The 22,316-nt window shown below is 43.5% G+C and overlaps 1 protein-coding gene and 1 long non-coding RNA gene across 2 annotated transcripts in view; one reads left to right on the top strand and one right to left on the bottom strand.

Annotated features, from left to right (window-relative positions):
* The window catches only part of GDPD2 (glycerophosphodiester phosphodiesterase domain containing 2), a 444,005-nt gene that overhangs the window by 269,984 nt on the left and 151,705 nt on the right, over positions 1-22,316 (bottom strand). The window lies entirely within an intron of this gene.
* The window catches only part of LOC132579745 (uncharacterized), a 138,957-nt gene that overhangs the window by 41,402 nt on the left and 75,239 nt on the right, over positions 1-22,316 (top strand). The gene's annotated exons all lie outside the window — the stretch shown is intronic.

Below are 22,316 nucleotides of genomic sequence, written 5' to 3'. Positions count from 1 at the left end.
TGTTGAAGCTTGCTGCCAGGGTGCTGTACTTGTCTGTTGCAGCTTTTGTGAAAGGGTATCTAGACTTGTCTGTCTTGGCAGATGCAGATGCACTGAAGGGAGCAGGCTGAGTTTACTCTCCCACTGTGCGGGAAGTGTGGAGAATATAGGAGGGAAATAATTGACTGCCAAGTTACTGCAGGAGCAAACTATGGGGGGTGGTTGAGAAGGTATTTAGCCTGCAAAAGATTTAGAATGTTATCAGAGGGTTGCCAACTTCCAGGTGGGGCCTGGAGATCCCCCAGAATTTTTACTGATCTCTATACTATAGGAATCAAATCACCTGGAGAAAGTGGTTGCTTTGTAGCATGAACTCTGTGGCATTAAATCCACCTGAAGTCTCTCCCCAAGGTAATTTCCAGGAATTTCCCATCCTGGAGCTGGCAAATCTAGAAAGCTGCATAATGGAAACAGGAAAACTAGGTAGGGCTGCCAGCCTTCAGGCAGAACCAGAGATCTGGAATTGCACCTGATGTCCTGATGATCAATCAGCTGCCCTGGAGAAAGTGGCTACCTAGGGGGTTAGACTTTATGGTAGGGGTAGTCAACGTGTGGCTTAGGAGCCACATGTGGTTCTTTCACACATATTGTGTGTCTCCAAGCTGGTGGCTTGGAAAATGCATTTAAAGTTGCTTTCTTTCCACCTCTCCCTCCCCATCTATTTTCCATCCTTCCTTCCTCCCTCCCCGCGGCTCTCAAACATCTGATGTTTATTCTGTGTGGCTCTTACATAAAGCAAGTTTGGCCACCCCTGCTGTATGACATTAAACCTTACTGAGGCCCTGCCCCCTAATTCTCCAGGAATTTCCCAGCCTGGAGGTGACAGCCCTATACTAGAGCTAGTTTGTTTGCATTCGGAAATAGCCTCAGCCTTTTATAGGAATAATGTTTTAGAGAGTTCATTTCCTATTCAATATTATTTTCACTTTCTTGAAAAATGCTAGCTTCCCTTGACTGAAAAGAAATGAAAATGCAGCTTGTCACAGCAAGGGATGGAGGGCTACTTGGTTGTGGGGGAGGCTTGATTAATGGGGCCTAAAGAGAATGCCAAGATCCGGTTTTGATGGTAAGCACTTGGGCAATAGCTGGAAAGCATTGGTGAGATTAAAGGCTACCAGGATGCCTGCCATTCAAGAGGGTTGTGTGTGTTATTAGAGGATGCCTAGGTCATTGAGGTTGTACTGAACATTGCAGAAAGGAAACCTGTTCATAATCCAAGAAATTCAGCCATTTCTACTTTCATTTTGCACACTGACAAGTGGCTTTATAACTGGCGGTGCAGCGTGTGACCTAAAAGATAATAAAGACCTTACAAAGAGCATATTCTATGTGCTTCATCACAATTGTGAAGATCAATCATTGTGTGCCATTTTTCCTGCTCCCTGCTTGTGCCATCCAGATTAAAAGAGCATGGAGACCTGGCTTCCATGAGGATGCCCACATAATAAGGACCTTTGCATCTTCTGTCTGCATTATATGATAGCAATAGGGGCAAGTCGTTGCATAGATTTGCATTGCATATGAATTGTGCTTCACAGGAATGCAGTTTGTAAATGTGGTCAGTAACTAGATTGGTCAGGGGTCCAAACCTATCCTACCTTTTGATTGGCTAAGACCACTGCATTTTTCTATAATCCTCTCCCCCATCTGTCCTTAAGATATATGTCCTGCTGGGATGTGTCATTTCCCCCCATCCCCAGCAGAAAAGGCATGGAATAATTACATAGCAGCTACCCACCTCTGATACTTCTGAGTAGCTCTGATGTATAATAAGTCCAGGGCTTTTTTTGGAGCAGGAACACACAGGAACGCAGTTCCAGCAGCCTGGCAGCAGGGGTGTGGCCTGCAAATGAGTTCCTACTGGACTTTTTCTACAAAAAAGCCCTGGATAAGTCGCACATGTTCTCTCAACTTAAGAATGTAAGAGCGCAGCTAGATGGTACATCTAGTGTAGCTTGCTGTTTCCCACAGTGGCCAACCAGATGCTTCTGGAAGCTTTTTCTGATGGAGGCCACTGGTGAAGTAGAAAATGGACCATGGCGGAGGGGATAGAGGGTAGTAAACTAATGGACCACTGGAAGGATGGCACATTGGTTGATGATCCAGCTCTTGGGTATTCAAAGATTAGATTCAGCCCAAAAGCCTATACTAGTTGTAAATAAAGCAAATGAGTTAAAACGCAGCTGCCTCACATCTTTGTCTTCAGGTTATAGAACCATAGGAACAAAAAAAGCAGAATGGCTGGTTCAGGGGTAGGGAATGTTGGCTCTCCAGGTGTTTTTTTTTGCCTACAACTCCCATCAGCCCCAGCCTTTGGCCAAGCTGGCTGGGGCTGATGGGAGTTGTAGGCAAAAAAACCATCTGGAGAGCCAACGTTCCCTACCCCTGCTGCTGGTTGAATGAGCTCTGTCATCATCTTGTCTCTGCTGATGATAGCCTTTCCTGGAAATGGGAGATGCTTTAGGGCATTGGTGAAGAAGCAATGGGGAGCTCTTCCTCCCAGTCAAAGATATGGGCAAAGGTCTTTTGTCCAAATTGAGGTTCCTGCCAATGCCTGTGAGATGTTGATAATCAGACATGCAAGAGAAATAGACTATATTCTTTGGTGGTGTGTTCTGCTGAGAGAGTTGGCTGGGTTTGGGGGAGATTTCCACAACATTTCTGTGACTGACAGAGACAAGAGCAGTCCCCGGGAAACTCAGTCTGGATAAACTGGGCTCAGCAGCATCTCTCATGGCACTATTGCAAAAGAAGAGAAGGGGAGGAGGCTGTAGCTGAGCCCTGTCCCTTCTTAAATAGCAGAGACATTGGACTGCATCTCCTTACATGTGATAAGAGCAGTTCTGGAAATAAATGAAATGTGGGTCAGGGAAGGCAAAATCTGCACAGTGGGACTTGATCCCATTTCACTGGCCAGTGCGGGTATTACCTACGCAAACAGTGAAAATCATTTTAAATGCTTCTTCTTGGTCAACAATGCTCTTAAGATTTCTTATTGACCTCATTGCCTCTTTTTCAAATCCCTGCATATCTGTACTCATGATAAAGTGTGAGATCCAAAGATTTTTGGCATAGAGAGATCAATGTACCTAATCCAGCGGATCAAGCAGGCTGCAGAAACGGTGGCTGTCAGGCAGCTCAGGGAGATGAAGGGAGCCCTGTAATGCCTCAGCCACTATTTGGGGAGAGGGTGCCAGAGACCAGAACCGTCCTACAGGGAGTGCTTTTTGTGGCCCCTCCCTATTTGTATTGAAGGCCAGGAACAAAACTAAGCATTTCGTTCTGGTGATTCAGGACTTGAACTTGGTTTTGGAGTTCTCTTACCTTTTGAAGCAATCGTCTATTCCTCCGGGTTGTGTCAGATAGGCAAGAGACCCTTCTTAAATTCTGGAGTTATCTTAATTAAAGAGAAGCTAAATAAAAATTCTGTTGCAAGACTCAAGTCACAAATTATTTTCTATGATGCTTGTGGACTGGGAATGGTGACAGGGCATGCCATCTTTTGCTTCTGAATTCCTTAACTGGAAATGTTCCTAGTTTCAACTGGTCTGGTTTTAATTTGAATGTTGTCCTGTTCCCAGAGTTTGGAAGGAATAGCAGTTTCAGCTGTGCAGGTCTAGATAACCCGGAACATGAATTAAAACTAAGAGCTTGTAAGCAACCATTGTAGTGGCCTCCTTGTGACAGCAGAGAGCAGTTCCAGACACTTATTACCGAAAGAAACACCATTCAGGGTACATGGTGTGCCTCCATTTTGAAAGAGAACAACAACCCCTGGTCTCTCTCTCTCTCTCTCTCTCTCTCTCTCTCTCTCTCTCTCTCTCTCTCTCTCTCTCTCTCTCCCCCTCCTTCCTGAACCTTAAAGAGTTGCTGTGAGGATAAATTGGGGAGAGGGAAGAGAAAATGTAATCAATGGGGTTCATTCTGTAGTGTCTTAGAACTTTATTCTCCATTGGTCTAAATGTGTATTTATTTATTTGGTTCAGTTATATCCATTTTTGCTCCCCAGTGAGGACACAGAGTCACTTACAACATTCTCTCCTTCTTCACTTTATCCTCACAACCACGCTGTCAGGTAGCTTCAACTGAGAGTTTGTGACTTGCTCAAGCATTTCCCAGCCAACTTCTTGGGGGGCGGGGGGGGGGGGTTGAACCTGGGTTGCCCAGACCTTTATCTGCCATTCTAACAACTGCACCATCCTGGCTCTTTTGTTACAGATATATTTGAAAAATATGATTGATGATAATTTAGTGTCAATTGTTCAAAATACAGAATAGCGCTAGTGGGTGTGGAAAACTATGTTGTGGGTAGCACATCTGACTGTTCATGTGCACATGTATTGGCTTGTGTGCTCTGGAGATGAGATCCATCCATTTCCCTTTGGGAGAGGGTGGTGAACCCTGATGAATAGCAATACTAGTAACACCCATGAGCAAAATGCTATCCAGTTGTCCCCCAAAAACTAAAGCTGGAACAGGGGCAAGAATATAGGGATAGGGTTGCCAGTCTTCAAGTGGGGGCTGGAGATCTCCCGCTTTTACAACTGATTTCCAGCTGACAAAGATCAGCTCCCCTGGAGAAAATGACTGCTTTGAAGGGTGGACTCTATGGCATTGTACTAGGCTGAGGTCCCTCTCCCTCCCAAAGCCCACCCTCTCCTGGCTCCACCCCCAAGGTCTCCAGGTATTTTCCAACCCAGAACTGGCAACCCTAGTGGGTGGATCCTCCATTACTAATGACTTCTTATTCAGCAGTCCTGCATTTGTTGCTGTGAGCCTCCCACGAATGTGGAAGGAGCCGTGCATGCTTTTAGTGCCATGCGTATGATGATTGACAATTATCTATCAGACCTAACCACTCCAAGTCATCGCAGGGCATTTATGTTGGCCAGACTAAACGTGTTTCCCTCCAAAGTTTTACAAGGGAGATATCAGCGAGTCCCTTTAGCTGACAGACTTTGCTCCTGTGGAGCGAATACCCCTGACTCAATCCAGCATATATTGCTTGATTGTTCTTTTTACCATAACCTCCGTAAAGATTTATTTGGCAAGCTTTCTTTTTCTCCAGATTTGTCTATTCTGCCACCCTGTTATTATTTATTGAGTGATACTGAGGGGGTGGTTAGTGAGGCTGTGGCAAAATTTCTGGCTGACATCCTTAAATTTAATTCTGACCATGTTTGAATGTATCTGTAAGCTCGGTTTTATTTTGATTTTATCTCCAATGTTTAAATTTTTATATTCTGTGTATTTTTATCTGAATCTATTATGCCATTAAAGGTTTGGTATGATGGTATGATGATTGACAATTTATGGGTCTCTGCTGCAGTGAAGAGGTAAGGCTTTCAGCATGGAGGTGACAAGCCCATTAGCAGCTCAACTATTTCCAGTATGTTGACCAGAAGTTAGTCTTAGCTCATTTGTACAGCTAGACTAATCCTGAACATTCATCTAGAGGTGCAGTGCTGGTTGCCCAGAGCTTGCTGTGCTAGAAAGGGCTGCCACAGTGGAATAAGCAAAAACAACAAGTTGGTGATTTCCCATAAACAACAGAAATGCCCAGAAACCTCTTGCTAGGCGCAACAGTAAATGTATTGAATTATCAGAAACATATAAGACAACTAGAAAGAGTAGCTTTGAATTTCAGCTAAAATCTTCCTGAAATAAAGGATAGTCTCCTTAAGGCTTCAATTTTAAGGACACTTTCCTGGGAGTAATGTGAGGCTTACTTCTGAGTAGACCCACTTAGGGTTACTCCTTAAATCACCTTGACACCTCCCCCCAGACACAGCTAGTGGGAAGATCCCTCCCACTGCAGGGTCTTCTAAATGATGGCTCTTTTGAAAAGTTCACTGAGCTCATGGGACTCAAAGGACTGAGCTATGTGGGCCAGAGGGGCAGAATTCTGAGCACTAACCCTTGGAACTGGAATTATCTGCCTCTCATTTTCTTCCCAAACTAGGAAACTTCCTGTTTAAACCTCCCATTCGTTAAAAAAAACCCCTCCCAATCTTAAAATCAAAGTTCTTGTAGCACACATTTAAATGCCTACTTTCTTGGGGGGGGGGGGATCATGGTTGTGGAGAATCCATGCTCCAGATGGACAAATGTACCTCTTGAACCTACTCTGGCAAATGCCTGGATAACAAGCAGTCTAGGCAAAGGAACAGAGTACTGCCTTATCCCAAAGTGGAAACTAGTGTGGTGCAAAAGCACTGACCAACTGGACTTAAGGTCTGAGTCTCACTTTTCACAATACCTGCCAGGTGGTCTTTGGGGGGGGGGGCTCTGCTTATGCTGAGAAATAGCAATTAACAAACTTTTATTTGCTTGAAAGGTGTTCTAGAAGTAGTTATTAATGCTGATAATAGAAAGTTAACAAATGTTTGACTATATATAGGCAGCTCACTTACAAAATCAAGCATTTTAGTTGCTTATCATAAAATGTTTAGCACCTGAAGCATAATTAACACAGTGCATAGCCTGGCAGGTGGTGTTAGATTGTTGAAATGATGCGAAAACTTAGAAAGGCTGCATCCTGTGCAAACCCCATGCTCCATGTGAGGCTGGAATGGAACATGGTGTGAACAGGATGATGTGGCAATGTTAATGGGGCCTGGTGTGCTGACTCCCTCACCAATTTGCTGAAAGATATGAATCCAACCTTCTTCCCACCCCCTTGCGTTTTGCAGGCTAATGAGCTCTTTGCTGCAAAAGATTGGGCTGGTGCAAGAAAAGGAAGTCCCCTGGCACACTGATGGAGCATGTGCTTGCTTCGCAAGTAGAAAAACCCAGCAGGTTCAGTTCCTGGGACCCTAGTGAATGGGTATGTCAGAATCTGAATTTGGATCCTTTTTTCTACAATGTGCAGTGTATGCTATCAGAGCAGGGAGAAGCTCCTGTGCAGTCTTTTGAATAGATGTCAGTCAGAGAAGACAGTTGGGTCAGGTGTCTGTAGAAGGCAGTTTAGTGTGTTCTCTTGATGGGATCTTCTGAAAGTTGTGGCATGAAATTAGCTTTTTAAAATTAAGCCATTTGCCCTAGATGCTCAAACAGTGAGTGTGCCCCAGAAGGTACTACATTGTTATGAAGGATTTTACTATCACAGAAGTACCTGTGTGTGCTGATCTGTTATTAATATTGTTATGCTTATTAATGCTGCTGTTGAAGTGAATGTTGTTGATTAATGGTTCTTTTGCTTTTACAATTATTGTTCATGCATCCAGGGTCATGGTAAGTGTTCCAATCTAATTACAGAATCTTCAGTTATTAATTAGCAGGACAGAGAATAAAGTTGGTCCCAGTTGGGAAGCTCAGCTCAGACCAAATCATTTCAAGAGAGAAAAATAGCAGAATAGTTCTCACGCTGTGTATTTTTTGGCAGGGCTCCCATGCTTAGGGGGAAGGCAGATTTGCCAATGGTAAAAGTGACTGCGAGAGGAAATTGTGTCACATTTCCCTGTGCTACTGGCTAGCTTCAATTGAAAGCTGTGTATTTCATTTTCAGCAGGCCTAGAAACTTGGATAGTTCTCCCCAGTGACACCTGTCTTGCCCTTCTCTTGCCCAGAGACAGGGGCTCAGGAATTTTTTTTGCCCATTGGACCAAAGAGTGCAGTTTGCAGGAGACCAGTGGGGTTGCTTCCATTCTGCACCAGGAAACCTCCAGTCACAAATTCAAATGGTGCTCTTGAGGCAGGGCCAGCCTGACATAACAGACAATATAGGGTGACTGTTTCCTGGGGTGACTGAATTCAAAAGGTACTGTGTTGATCCCAAATGGGAGAGCACAGTTGCCTCACTGTCTGACACCTTTGATCTGGGGTGGTATATAGATCACAAGCTCCATCTGCATCCATGTTTCCCAGAGACAGTCCCTGTTTTTGGATTGCTGTCTGTGAAACCACTCTGTCTCTGTCTTTTGCCTTTTGAGGGATTCCTTGTTAAAATGTTGTTAGCACAATATTGCTTGGGTTGTCTTCAGTCAGGGCTCAGCTCTCTTGCTTTGGTTCTCTCTGTTCAGTCTCAAAATACAAAGGAATGGATACCTTTTCACTCTAGGTACTGTGTGTGTAGGAATGCTAAGACTCCATCCAGTACACCGTCTGTCATTTTGTGTGCTGTGTGGCCATCGAGTAGCTTCCTACTAATCCTATGAATGAATTACTTCCAAAACATCCTATCCATAGCAGCCTTGTTTGGGTCTTGCAAACTGAGGGCTGTGGCTTCCTTCATTGACTCAATCCATCTCACATTGGGTCTTCCTCTTTTCCTGCTGCATTCAGCTTTTCCTGGCATTGTCTTTTCCCATGACTGTTGCCTTCTCATGCATGCTGTACCTGCAGATGTTTTGTACATCCTGTAGGATAATTATTGCTTTGTGCTGTTATTTTTAACTGAAGGACAAAACACCCTCTTGACTTTTCAGTCAATGCTAGATTGACTGAATATAATGGATATTAACTGAATCAAATTGGATATAGTATATGGTGGGCAATTCAGAGTCTTAAACACTGGTGAACAGCCATGGAAGGCATGGGGTTTTTTAAAGTGATCCCTGGTCTGAGCATAGAGGTGTTAACAAGCAAGTCTCTGTTTTCCTCTGTGGGAGTATATGGCATGTACAGCATGTCTGATGATTCTGCAGCTACAGTCCCTTGTGGACTGAGGCTGAGAGAAGGAAATGCAGTTTCACTTGTCCCCCTGACACCCCCCACATGCAGTCTGCATGCAACATTCCTGTGCAGTGCAATGGTTAGAGTGTTGGACTAGTATCAAGAAACCCAGATTCAAGTCCCCACCCTGCCATAAAATTTCCTGGGTGAACTTGGGCCAATCACTCTCTTTCATCCTAACCTACCTCACAGGAATGTTGTGAGGGTAAAACGGAGGAGGGAGAACAATTTATGCTGTCCAGATCTCTTTGAGAAAAGGCAGGATAAAAATGTACTATAAACAAACACAGTCCAAAGGGATGCAGAATTAATTTTTCTTCAGGGCAGGAAGTGATCTTGAATTAGCCCTGGGGGTAATGTAATGGTGGTTTGAGTCTTGGTTCTTCATTTTAAAAAGAATCTTGGTAGAAAAACTACGATTGTGCATGCTGGACTGTTCTCTGCATGTGCTATGGAGGAGGGTAGGAAACAATGGTTCTGTTTTTTCAAACTACCCTACAGTTTTTACACATATGCGCAAGAGAGCCAAACAGAAAACAAACAAAAGGATGCTGCTGTCCTCTCTGCCCACCCCCTTGCCATCACGCCTAGGGGGATTTTGCTCCATGCCCAAATTATTAATGACAGCAGGAGCTGTGTGTTCAAAAGCGCTAGAATGCAAGCAACAAATATTTCTCTCCTGGCAAAGGATATTTGTGGTGTCTCTCTGAGCGGGTTAGCAAAACACAAGCAGATGGCAGAGACCATGTTCCAGCACAGGGAGGTTGCCTTGCATTGGTGGCAGGGACTGTAGCCATTGCCCGCTTTGGTGTGTAGTGCTGCTCCTGTTCCAAGGTACAGGCAGAGTGGTCTTGACAGCACTGTGGAGAACTCCTGCTTTGGGTGGAAGTGTCTTTTGTTTCCATGAAGGGAGTAGCAAATGCTGATCTGGACTGGACTCATTTGGCCATCAGTAGTTATATAAATTGAAGTTACACTATCGGTCTGTCTAGCTCAACATCATCTACTTTCCCTGGCAGTAGCAGAGAACATTCTTTCCTATCCCCACACATGAAATCCTTTACCTGAATGCCAAGGATGAGTCTTTTTGTATGCCAAGGCAGTGCTCTGCCACTGCGCCCACAGCCCCTTCTCATGAGGTTTGGCTGAGTGTACTGAAGCTGGCTTAAACGACATGAGGGCATTGGTCTATCTGGCTCAGTATTGTCTGCTTTGACTGCTTGTCCAGCGTCTCTAGAAGAGAAGGGCCTTACCCAGCATCTGCTTGTTTGAATTGGAATTGCCAAGAGCAAAACCTGGGACTTTCTCAATGCACAGCAGGTGCTCTGCCAGTGAGCCAAATGTCCAAGGTTCTGCTCAGCTTCCAAAAACAGAATGATTATTCTTCTGACAGTGTTTTGTGAGAGTTCAAAGTGTTTTGCATGTACTGTCTCTGTAATCCTTAGAACTAAGCTGTAAAGGAAGCCAATGTTGTTATATGCCAAACTGCTAATGGTGTGTTATGTGTGTGAGAGACATTGAGTGTGTCTGCCTAAAGCTACTTGGTAGTTCATGGCAGAGGTCAGATGCTGTCTTCCAATCAATGTGCTGCACTAGCCAGATGCTTTCATGTACAAGCCAAAATGGCCTGGATAAGTGGACTTTTATGTTCTCACCAGAGACTGGATGCTAAGCAGGGTCAGCCAAAGTTAGTACCAAGGAAGACCAGGGTTGTTATGCAAAGGAAGACAATGTCTCAAGCCACCTTTGCTCATCTCTTGCCTTAAACTTCATGGGGCTGTGGTTGCTATGTGTCAGTTGTGACTTTGACAGCATGCAGTTATTATAACAAGAAGTGACCAAACTCTTTTGCCTGGGGAGAGCCAGTGCTGCAGAACCAGAGGTTTCTGTATCTGTTCATTTGGAAGTTCTGCAAAGCAGGTTTGTACCTGCTCTTTAAAAGAGTGGGAAGGTTCCCCTCTAAATTTACACATGTATCTATCCTTTGACACTGGATGATGAACATATGGACATTATAGTCATTGTAGTAGACAAGTTATCTGCCCAGAATCTTGTGATTTTTTTTTTTTTACAAAGCAGGTTTGTACAGCAGTAACAAAAAAAAGTGTTGTTCCTCCCAGGGCTCTGGAGACAGCATTATAAACTTCTCATCCCCATTGCAAAAGGGAAGGCATTGCCCAGAAGGCAGCAGCATTCAGTTAGTTTGACTGGCACAGCCTCTTTTGCCCATGCTGGCACTTCTGTGGCTGCTAAGTCCATCCACACTCTCCTAGCATGGTAGGAGTTCATGCTGTGACTGGCAGCTGCTGGCTCTGAGCAAAAGTTGATGAGCATGGCTGGCAGTTGATGGGCATGGCTAATGGGCATGTCTTCTGGCGTATCTGCACTTCCAGCTGTGTTACTGTCTGGATTGTGTGCTGTCTTGTTCAGGGCTTGTTGACTTTGTGAGAAGTTGTGTGTGGCTGGAATGGGGGGGTTGTGGTTGTGAATGCTGTAAGCCTCCCATCCAGCACAGTTTGCACTGGCTTCGGAGCAGATGGAGCCTTAGCATCACTTGCAAAAGCACAGACAGTGTGTTAGAAAGTTTCTCAGTGGGTGAGATTCAAAGAATCTCTCTGTAGGGTTATTCAAAGGGAAATGCATGTATGCTTAGGGAAGGGAAATAAAATGAACTCTGCTGGATCAGATCACTGTTCAGTTTCTGTTTCCAACAGTAGTCAGCCATGTGCTTCTGGGAAGTCAGCAATCCTAGGGAGGCTCAGTGGCAGAGCATCTGCTTTACATGCAGAAAGTACCAGATTCGATAATATGGTCAGGTGTGTGAAAGACTTCCATCTGAGACCTCAGGGAATTGCTGCCAGTTACACAATGCTAACCCTCATTGACCAAAAGTCTGATTCAAGTAAGTTCATATGTTCATGTTTTTGTGACATGAAGACCAAAGACCTCCTCAGCTGTTGTTTATAATCTCCACATTGATATTCAGAAATATACTGCCTCTGAATATGGCAGTTCCATTTAACTATCAGGGCTAATAGCTATTGATGGAGCTATTCCATGGATTAACCAATGGTTTTTAAAGCCATCTAGGCTACTGGCCATTGATTCATCTTGTGGTGGTGAGTTCCACGAGTTAATTGTAGGAAGACGTATTTTTGTTGACTTGCCCTGAACCTCCTGCCAACAATAACTTTCTAACTGAATGAGAGCTGAAAGTCACCCAGTTAGTATTCCCACATATAGAATCTGTGCTGTACTTTCACATTCTTTATAGATAGGGCTCTGTGCTCTATTTTTGCATTGCAGACATTGCAAATATGTGCCTGTCACAGCAATGGGGATGCCCTCAGATGATGTGAGGCAATGCAGTCTCAGGCAAGAGGCATCTCAGAGCAGTGATCCTGTCCATGTGGGGCTGTTTGCTCACCAAGCAAGAGCTGTCAGTCATGGCTGAGGTTGCAAAGGGATTGCTATTCGGTGAAATCAATTTAAAAAGTGTACAAATCATTCAGTTTGTTCTGTTTGGGTTTTCTGATTGAGTGCTGAATCCCAGACAACAGGCAGTGGTGCGTGGGGGGAGGGCGGGGGAGAGAAACACACACTACATTATATTCCAATTGGAGAACAACTCCTGGTTGGTATCTGTTCTTGTCCCTAGAAGTGACTGTTCTCAGTTCCCCTCCTGGAGTTTCCTTTGCAGGAGCTCTGTGTGTTTTGATGAGATGATATTTATAAAGGACTGTTTACTAAGGAAGCATGAAAGGTTTAGGGAGGGAGAGAGAGAGAGACTTGACCGGGGAGATAAAAATGCTTCTTCTGAGGAGCACTGAAGTAAAAAGAATGGAGATGAGTCAAGACTGTGAGTCATTTGGATAGGTGGGGATGTTGCACAGAGCCCTCCTTGGAAGGTGGGAGGAGGAGAACCCACTATTTGCCCTGGAGCCATACTGCTAGGGCCCCTCTGGATTTCTCTTTCTGGATATTACTTCACAAGAAGTCTTGACCTGGATCTGAAATTTCTGGATCTAAAGTTTCTAAGTACTGCAATCCTCCCTCCTTCATTTCAGAACCTCAGTTTTGATTTAGTCATGTTTTGGGGTAAGAAACACCTCTGGTTAACTGGAGGCTCTTGATTCTAACCTGGTTGCAGATAAGCAAAAGATGGCAATCTTTCCAAATTCACTGGTAAATACATCATCAGTGGGGAATGTCTGTGTGACGGATGAATACAGAAGTGGGGTCGTATTTAATCTCGACTGCCCCCATCGCATATCAGCCACTTTCTCTCAAGCTTAGAAGCAGATGGAGGGCTCTATAGGCCACTGTGGCTCAGGAATCACATGCAGCTCTTTCACACATATTGTGCAGCTCCCAGAAGTCGAGGAGGAACTTAATGCAGGCTTCAAGTAAGTGTGCTTGGCATAGAGACCTCAGTCAGCATCTGATCACTGATCCATAGGTAGGTAACTATTTCTGCTTTGTGTGAAGCAGGAAAGGAAGGGGAAATAGGCAGGCTCGCAAGCGCTTCTCCTCCACCACAGAGATCACCCAGAGACCTAGAGCAGGGAAAGAGAGCACAAGAGCTGAGGGAGCCACTGGAAGGAGGGATGGAATGAAAGAGGGTGGTGCAGGGTCCCCCCTTAGTTTCATAGCTCTTGTAGAAGTTGTATTTATTAACTTTATTGTCATGGCAAAGATACTGATGCAAACGGTGATCAGCGATTTATTATACATATGTGTTTCCTTCTCCCACTGGTGCCAAAAAATAATTCCCTAACCTTTCCCTATGCTTATCTTATGGGGACTGTTATTCCCAGCTTTTGTTTTTTTAAAATTCTTCTTCTAGTATGGCCATGTTGTAAAGTGCATACATATTTATTTTATCTTTCTGTGCAACAAAAGTATTAAGAATTTTAATAAAGATATGTGTGTAATATTTCTGTGTGCACTATTTGTTCATGTGGCTCTCAACCATCTGATGTTTATTCTATGTGGCTCTTACGATAAGCAAGTTTGGCCACCCCTGCTATAAACCAAAGCTATGCCAGCAAGAGGGGCTTGGGCAGAGGCCTATCTTATGAATTATCCCTTCAAGACAGGTGCTGTCAGAGAGCTCTTGCAAGGCTTATTATGTGCATGCTAAAAGCCAAATGACACAACATCTTAACACAGGAGATTTGAAGAATCTGGATGCAACTCACTAAAAATCTAAATGTGGGGTTTGCCCCTGAGGCTGCCTTTTTTTAAAAAAACAAATTAATCATAGATTTCCAGTAAGATCATAGATGGTGAGGTGCAGCATCACTTCAAAGGTTTTATAGACCCTCCCTCTTGCCTGTGTCTTGTTTGGTTGCTTGTGTCTTGTTTGGTATGGCGAGTAGGTCAGCAGATTGAGGGAAAGTTGCTGGTGCTCCAGCTCTTGTCTGATTGAAAATATGGCCCTTGTTAGGTACCCTGGTTAGCAACTAATTTTAGAAGATAATAAGTAAAGGTGTATAAAGTAGAAAGATATCCGGGTTTGCTTCCGTTGCAAGAATTACAAGTAAGAATCCTGAACGAAGTCATTGAAGCAGTCTCTGTGATTGCATAAATAAGCTTGGAGCTCTGAAGGACAAATAAACAGAAATAGGCATTGGATGCTATTGAAGCATTTGAGCAAGGTCAGGTTTGGTGGAGACTGCCCTCCCCAGTACCAAATGTATACAATGAGCATGTTTTTTTTAAAGGAAAAGCTTAAGAAATAAGGGTGCTTAAGAGCCGTTGTGACTGACTGGTACTAATTTCTTGTCTACATTCTCTTGGGCTAGGACTGGAATTTAGTTCAAGTGCCAAGCATTAAGCTGGGGGCAGACAAGACAGACATGCAAGTGGATTGTTCATACAAACTAAAGCAAACCTTAATGGGGCAACTTCTTGTGCTGGTGCTTTGAGCACATCCTGGCTCATTTGTAGCAAGGGGGGGTGCACATGTCCTCAGCAGCTTGGTGGACTCTTTTCCATTGCAAGAATCCTACTGTGACTGAGTTTCTCCCACTGTTTTCCACGTGGAGAGAGTTTTGGTTGAGTGCATGTTGTGATGAATGCAGTTAAACAGGCCTGGCTTTCAACATGGGCAGTGTTGAAAGCTGTAATGCAAGAACCGAGATTCATTATCTGAGGAGCTGCCTAAGTGCTTCCGCTTAATTAAGTAGCCTGTTGTTAATCAGTTTGCAGAGAAACCAGGAGAGAGATTCCTCTTGAACAGAAAGGGTACATAAGGAGATTAAAAGTTTTTCCCCAGTGGACTGATGCCCAATGAAAGGAGCAGAGGAGACCACAGAAGGATAAGAGAAGACGCCTGTAGCTGCTGGTAGAAGCATGGATGAAGATATTTCTGCGTCACATTCTCAGGCTTTTATACCCACTCAGAAAGCTGCATATTTTGTTGCTTGATTGTAGCCTGGTTATGAGCTGGTATAATAAGTGAAACATTCTATTTTTCTCCCAATAGCTTCAATGCACTTGTCTGTGAAATAGCTTAGGTTCAGTCATGCTAACATCCAAGACTATCTTTATTTTTTCATGCCTGAGTAACCAAGGAGACAAAGCACTTCCATCATTTTATAGTAAGTAATAAAGAGGGCTTTTAATTGTTTCCCACACTTTGAGAGTTCCCCTGCCTGTATTTACAGAAATGTAGTGCATTGCAATCTTTTCTGTAGGTTTGTTAGGATAGAATGAGAATTTCTTGGCATGTCTAAGGCAGCTGGAGCTGTGCTGATTTTGAGCGTGTTAACTAACAAGCTTGGCAAAGAAGTTAAGGAAGCTAACCTGCTTTGCTCAAGGCTTTCAGACCTGGAAGAACTTGCATAAGTTGCTCTTGTGACTGCATGGTCCCCATTTTTTTTAGGATATGCATTCTTCATACAGTGTACACCTTTGTAATCATGCAAAAATGACAAAGCTGTAGCAATTTGTGGGAGAAGTGAGCAAAACCAGAATGGAAGGTGCAAATGTCTGTGGGAAATGCAGCTTCTGTTTTAGATTTGAGATAGTTTCATTTGCTCTGCCATTCTTTCAATACTGATGGGCAAGGTAGCAAGACTGAAGCCATTTTAAATGATTTTGAGTAGTTCAGGCCAAACAAAATCTTAACGAGTGTTGAATAATGCTTTTTCTTAATAGAGCTACCTGCAGCTTGAGTGAGCTATGTCTTGAGCAGACTAAATAGAACACAAAATATGAAACAGGATGTGGTAGATTGGGTAAGGGGGCAAGATGTCTGGAAACATAGCTGAAGGATGCCTGAGAACATAGCTGAGTAAGCAGAACTATAGTTGGAGTTGGGAGATAAGGGAACTATTTATGCAAAGCTTATAGAAAATCATAAGTTTTCTAAATAAGGGTAAAATTACTTATATGCTAGTCAAATGTACTTATATAGGTAAAAGGAAATATGCACTATGTGATCGAAAGACATTTGCTCATGTCTCAAAGTTGTTTGTCACACTGTATAAAAAGTTATTGCTGATGCCTTACTAACAGAGAAGAAGAAGACTGCAGATTTATACCCTGCCCTTCTCTCTGAATCAGAGACTCTGAGCTGCTTACAGTCTCCTATATCTTACTCCCCCACAACAGACACCTAGCAAGGTGGGTGGGGCTGAGAGAGCTCACACAAAAGCTGCCCTTTCAGGAACTACTCTTGCAAAAGCCATGGCTAACCCAAGGCCATTCCAGCAGCTGCAAGTGGAAGAGTGGGGAATAAAATCCAGTTCTCCCAGATAAGAGTCCGCACACTTAACCACCACACCAAATTGGCTCTCGAGTTTTGTTGCCAAGGTTTCCTGTACTGCAATGAAGTTCCGTCTGCTTCAGGAACCTCACTGGTTGTGTTCCTCATTGGCATTGACATACCAGGCTAAGGACCCAATTGGCCAACACTACTATCAGTTGCTCTCTTCAGCACAGGACCTCATGGATGTACATGTCTTCCCTTCTCTTTGCATGCTGCCATGGCTTTTGTGGCCTTAACATGCTAGCCATTTCTCAAATTATCCTTTTCAAGAATCATAATTCTTGCAGCTGCGTAGCCCTAACTTTCTACTTAAAGGATCACCTTGAGCTTTAACTGAAAGCAGGGTCTGAGGCTGAGCTATTTAGAAGCTGTCCAAGGTCTGACAAAGCCTATCTCTACATATCTGCTTCCTCATTGATTATCTCAGTTAAATTGTTCAGTGACAGACGTCTCCAAAAGCCTGTAGTCCCACCCCTGAAGAAGCTATAACAAGTGACATGAGACAGGAAAAAAACTCAGTAAGTCAGTGGGCTGAACTATGCCCTGAATGTGAGCGATGCTGGGTTAGATAATTGAATCTAGGAGACCTGAGGGCCTTGCTGAACCAAAAGTCCATTTACTCCACCAAGGTTGTTCCCACAGTAGCTGGCCATCTGTTTCCAAGAGCCCCTCAACTGGGTTTGAAAGTGGTAGTCCTCCTGTGCTGTTGCTCCTTCATCTTTCCCAGCAGTTGGTATTAATGGCATGCTGTCTTTCAATGTGAAGTTCCATTTAGTTATCATGGGTGATAGCTATTGACAGACCTATCCTTCCTCCATGTCTTAATCCCATTTGAAAGCTATCTAAGGCAGTGGTTATTATCATAATTTCATAAATCAATTGTGCATTGTGTGAAGAAGTTACTTTCTTTTGTCTTTCTTGAATTTACAGCTAATGAACTTCATTTGGTGTTCCCAAGTTCTAGTATTTTAGAAGAAAAAGCTCTCTCAGTCTTAGTATGTACAGCATGCATAATGTTTTGAATCTCTGTCAAGTTGGGAGAGGGCCTGCAGCTTATTAGAAGACCCCCTGCTTTGCATGCAGAAAGGTCCAAGTTCAATCTCAGCATCCCCCATAAAAAAGGACCAGGCATCTTCTTGGAAGCTAAGCAGAGTCAACTCTGGCAAGTACTTGGATGGGAGACTTCCTTGAAATATCAGTAGTCAGGAGGGCAGGGACAGGCTCTATTCAGCTACCTTTCTGAATAGGCCCCCAGCAGAGGTCAGTAATCAGAAGTCGCCATGTCTTCCAGGTGCAGACTCACACATTATATCATCTGTCTGTCTGCCTGCCTGTCTGTCTGCCTGCCTGCCATCATCATTTTATGTGTGTGTGCCTACACCTGGAAGACATAGTGACTTTTGGTGCCTGACCCCTGCTGGGGGCTTGGAAGATATTCAGAGAGGTGGCTGAATAAAACCTCAGTGGACTAAAGGGACCTTAGGTCTCCTGGATTCAATTATCTATCCCAGCATATATATAAAGGACCCGATGTCTTGATGGGCTCATGGTCTGATTCAGTACAAATCAGGTTGTGTGTTGTCCTTAGTCATTAAAAGCAACAACTTACAAGCCTCAAATTCTTTATCCTGTCCTGATAGGGAACATGTGCCAATCCCTTGATCATTTTGGTTGTCCTTTTCTGCAGCTTTCCCAGCACTGAGATATCATTTTGAGATTAGATGGTCAGAACTATGTACATATGAACATGCAAAACTATGTTATAATGACTGAGAATATTGGTTCATGCCAAGCTTGTCTGACACTTACTGTCAGTGGCTCTTCAGATAAAGAAAGGTCTTTCCCAAGCTGCTGCTTGATAGCCTTTAAATCAGGGGTCAGCAACCTATGGCTCATGCACTAAACATGGCTCTATATGGAGCCAAATATGACTATTTGATCAGCTGGGGACGCTCACCTCTTTGCAGAATGTGCTCTTCCTGCTGCCATGGCCAGCATATAACAGATGCAAAGCAGGAGCCTCCTCAGTCTGTTGTGGGAGCTCTGTCAAGAGAGCCATAACACTGCCTGGTCACTCCTGTGATAGTAGTCAGTCACTGCCTGCCTGTGAAAGACCTGGAAAGCCAGTGAGTCTAGAAAGGGGAGGAAGGAGTAGAATGAGAGGCTGACAAAGAAGGGGAAGAGAGGTTTACTAAAGGGAGGAAGCTGACAAAGGGGTCTTTACTGCCATAACAGGTTCATATTTTCATCTTATACTGTCTATTTGTTGATCTTTTGTTCTGAATTTTGGCATCATTTGGCTCTTTAATTATAAAAGGGTGCTGACCCCTGCTTTAAAGCAAGATATACTGGGCCTTTTTTGCACATGATGAACATGCTGTACCACTGAATTATGCCCATTCTCCACTAAGCAGTGTTCCAAATATGGCCATGATAAGGGTGTATATAAAGGCAAAACAAGGTTGTCAGTCTCTCTCTCTTTTTTGTTTTTGTGTGTCCATCTGCACCTGGAAGTCATGGCAACTTCAGGTGACGGACCCCTACTGGAGGCCTGGAGGATATCTAGAGAGGTGGCTGAATAAAGCTTGCCCCTGCCTGCTGGCTCTAGTATTCCAAGGAGGTGTCCCGTCTAAGTATCTGCCATAGTTGACCCTGTTTAGCTTCTGAGATCTGATGAGACAGGGCTTGGATTGTCAGTCTTTTCATTTGCTTTCCTAAAATTCCCTACCATGGAATTAGACCTTTTCATTCTGCTGCACATGGAATAGCTATTTCTGGTGAGCTTTTGGTTTCAGCTCTCTTCTTCCACTTGCATGGACTCATTGTAAAGAGCCTTGATTCCCTTACCATAAAATGGGATAGCTGTATAACTCTACCTTGCAAGGGTGTTGTTGTAGTGGTTAGAAGTTCTGTGAGGAACGTCAGTGTCTTTTAAAGTAATTTTATGCAAATTGCACAGTTAGAAAGCCAATTTTTACCTAGTTTAGAAATTATGGAAATTCCAAATTTGTCCTGAACTTTCAAAACATTGCAGACACTTTTGCTTTGTTGAGCTTTCTGTCAGTGGCTGAAATTCAGCAGGGATGTTGAGTGAGCGAAAACTCTATTGGCTTTATTCAAAAGAAGATGCCCTGCTGGTAGTTTCATTTCACAGTTGAATTTCTTTAATTATCTCCAAAGGTAGATTTTGGCTGTTCAATTTTGGCCATCAAGAGACTAAATCTGCAACACCGCAAGTAGAAAAGAAAACTCAAATTGGTGTGTGCTTGAAGTCTTCTTTTCAAAAGGAGTTACTATTTTTGTCCATGAGAAATCCATAATGATAGCAGTGGCTTCAAGATAAGATAACAGAAGACCATAAATTTACTGAGAAATCCAGGCATAGTTTTACCGCATAAAATGACACAACCACTTATAACCGCAAATGTATTATTATTATTACAAGATCTTGAAGGTGAGGATAGGCTACAGATAAGATGTAATTCATTATGGCGCTCTTTATTTCTCCCACATTCTCTCTTTTTTTAAAAGGCTGGCTGTCACAGAACCCATCCCAGGACCTATTCTAATTTAGTGTCTTGCGTCTCTAAGCAAAACCAAGTGGGTTTAAATAACAAATTCTGAATGCCTACAAAATAACTTCAGATTGAAATAATTCCTGGATCGGAAATAAGCTCTTGGAAGGTGGCTTTGAGTAGTTCAAAGAAGAGTTTGTAGCAACTGGCATGGGTTAGAGAGGGAGTTCACTTTCGAGCTGTGCCAGCTCGGGGTCTCTGCTGGGTACTTTGGTTATCTTCAAAGAACAGCTGCGTGCAGGCTTGAGAGTTTGATTTAGAAGGAAAGCAACTTAGCACTTAAGAACAAACAACATCTTTTCTCTACCAGGCACCTCCCTCCTTCTGTTTTTGCTTCTTGTCTCTGTGATTTCACATTATGTGTTACTTTCATGATGTCAGACTGATGAGTAGTTTTCTCAGCAAGTGTTTGCTTGAAGCTAACTTTGGACTGGATCCCAGCAGTTTTTCACAGGTGCAGAAGAGATGAAGGACCCATTTCGACTCCCTCCTGAATGGACTGTGATACCCATGTGAACAAAACAAAAATCTCAAATGCATTTTTGTCTATGGTCTTTTAGTTTTACTGATGTGTGTTGTGCTTACATAGGTACCTGCTGGAGCAATTGTGCTGTAATGGCTGAAGTGTTTGAGTTTGGTGGTTGGAAGGCTCTGCTTCAGTTCTCTGTTCAGCTATGAAGGTCAGTTGGTGGCCACAGGCAAGTCCCAAGCCTACTCCACAGGGTTTTTGTGTAAGGCTAAAACACCACTTGGAATTTTGGGAAAGGGTTGGTGGTAGGATCACAGAGAATGTGTGAGTTGCAATTCATGACCACCTTTGGTAAACTTTGCATGTGCATGAAGCACTTGAAAGTGTGTGAATGCTTGCAAGGAGAACTTGCCAAAAGCAAGCATAAATCAAGGCAAGAATGTTCACTATTGTGTCTCATTTTTAGACTTCTCTTTAAATTGTACGGGTTTTATGACTGAGCTTTAAAAAATGAAAAGCAAAACAGTTACACTGTCAAAAACGGAACAATTTTAGTATATTTATTTTGCTTTTCAGGCTGCTTCAGGCAACAGAAATGCCAAGCAGGCCATAAATAGCTAAGCAAATGTGTCTGAAATCATTATAAGAGAGAATACACGAAGACTGAACACAGTGTCCACCACAAGACTGGAACCAGGAGGGTAGGAGACCAGCCATGGGAAGAAATTCTACTAGGGTTGCCAACCTCCTGTTGGGGGCTGGGAATCTTCTGGAATTATAGTTAATCTTCAGACTACATAAATTGCTCATTCATTCATTCATTCATTCATTCATTCATTCATTCATTCATTCCACTTTTCCTGGAGCAAATGGCTGCTTTGGAAGCTGAAGTGTATGATATTATACCCTACCAAGATCCCTCATCTCCCTAACCCCTCCTTCCACCTCAAATCTCCAGGTATTTCTGAACTTGGAGTTGGCAACCATTATCCTACCTGAGGCTGGAGGAAGATCCACCAGTCAAAGCAACCTTTCTCCAGCTTAAGTGACTCTTCCAGTAAGATGAAAAAAGCCTTTTTTAAGGCTGGAGGGAGGCTTCAGACTTTGCTTAGCTGGAAGGTCAGGTAGGCCAGAAGTTCCCTACTGAGACAAGATGAGTGGCATCTCCAAATACTGGCAGAAGCTGTCTCTGAGTTAGAGCAAAGAAAATATACTGTTGACCAGAAATGGGGCCCTGCAAACTGTTATTCACTACATTCTGTGGCAGTGCCCAAGAACATCCTCTTTACAGTACACAGAGTTTGTTGCATTTGTAGAATCAATTCTGGCAGCCAAGAATTTGCAATCAAAGTAGCTGTTATGAGAGAGAACCAAGAGCCAGTGGTGTAAAGGTCTCAGTGGAGCAGTGTGAATCATAAGGAAGCAGGACCGGGGGAATGGGGAGTATCACAAGATGAGTGTTTGAGTGTGCCACCAGTTTTAGCATTTGTAGGAAAGTGGGACTGAACTGGAAGCATCTGTATGGTCAGCGCTGTTATCCAGGGTTGAATGTTACATTAGTGGGCATCTCTTCACATGTATCCCTATATCCCTGGCTTGTAAACATAAGGCTGTGTATACATAAGGGCATCTTTTGGGGCAAAGTTAGGAAGCAGGAGAGAGAGAGAGAGAGAGTTATTAGCTGAATAAATCTTTACAACAGTAGACCAAAAAGGCAAGAAAGAGTTCTAGAGTGGGTCTGAGAGATGGGGAGAAGATAATCATATGTTGGCTGATACTAATG

Source organism: Heteronotia binoei, chromosome 11 (assembly GCF_032191835.1).
Source record: "Heteronotia binoei isolate CCM8104 ecotype False Entrance Well chromosome 11, APGP_CSIRO_Hbin_v1, whole genome shotgun sequence".
Classification (NCBI taxonomy): domain Eukaryota; kingdom Metazoa; phylum Chordata; class Lepidosauria; order Squamata; family Gekkonidae; genus Heteronotia; species Heteronotia binoei.
The sequence above is the reverse complement of the archived record's forward strand: the minus strand, read 5'-3'. Positions and strand labels throughout refer to the sequence as shown.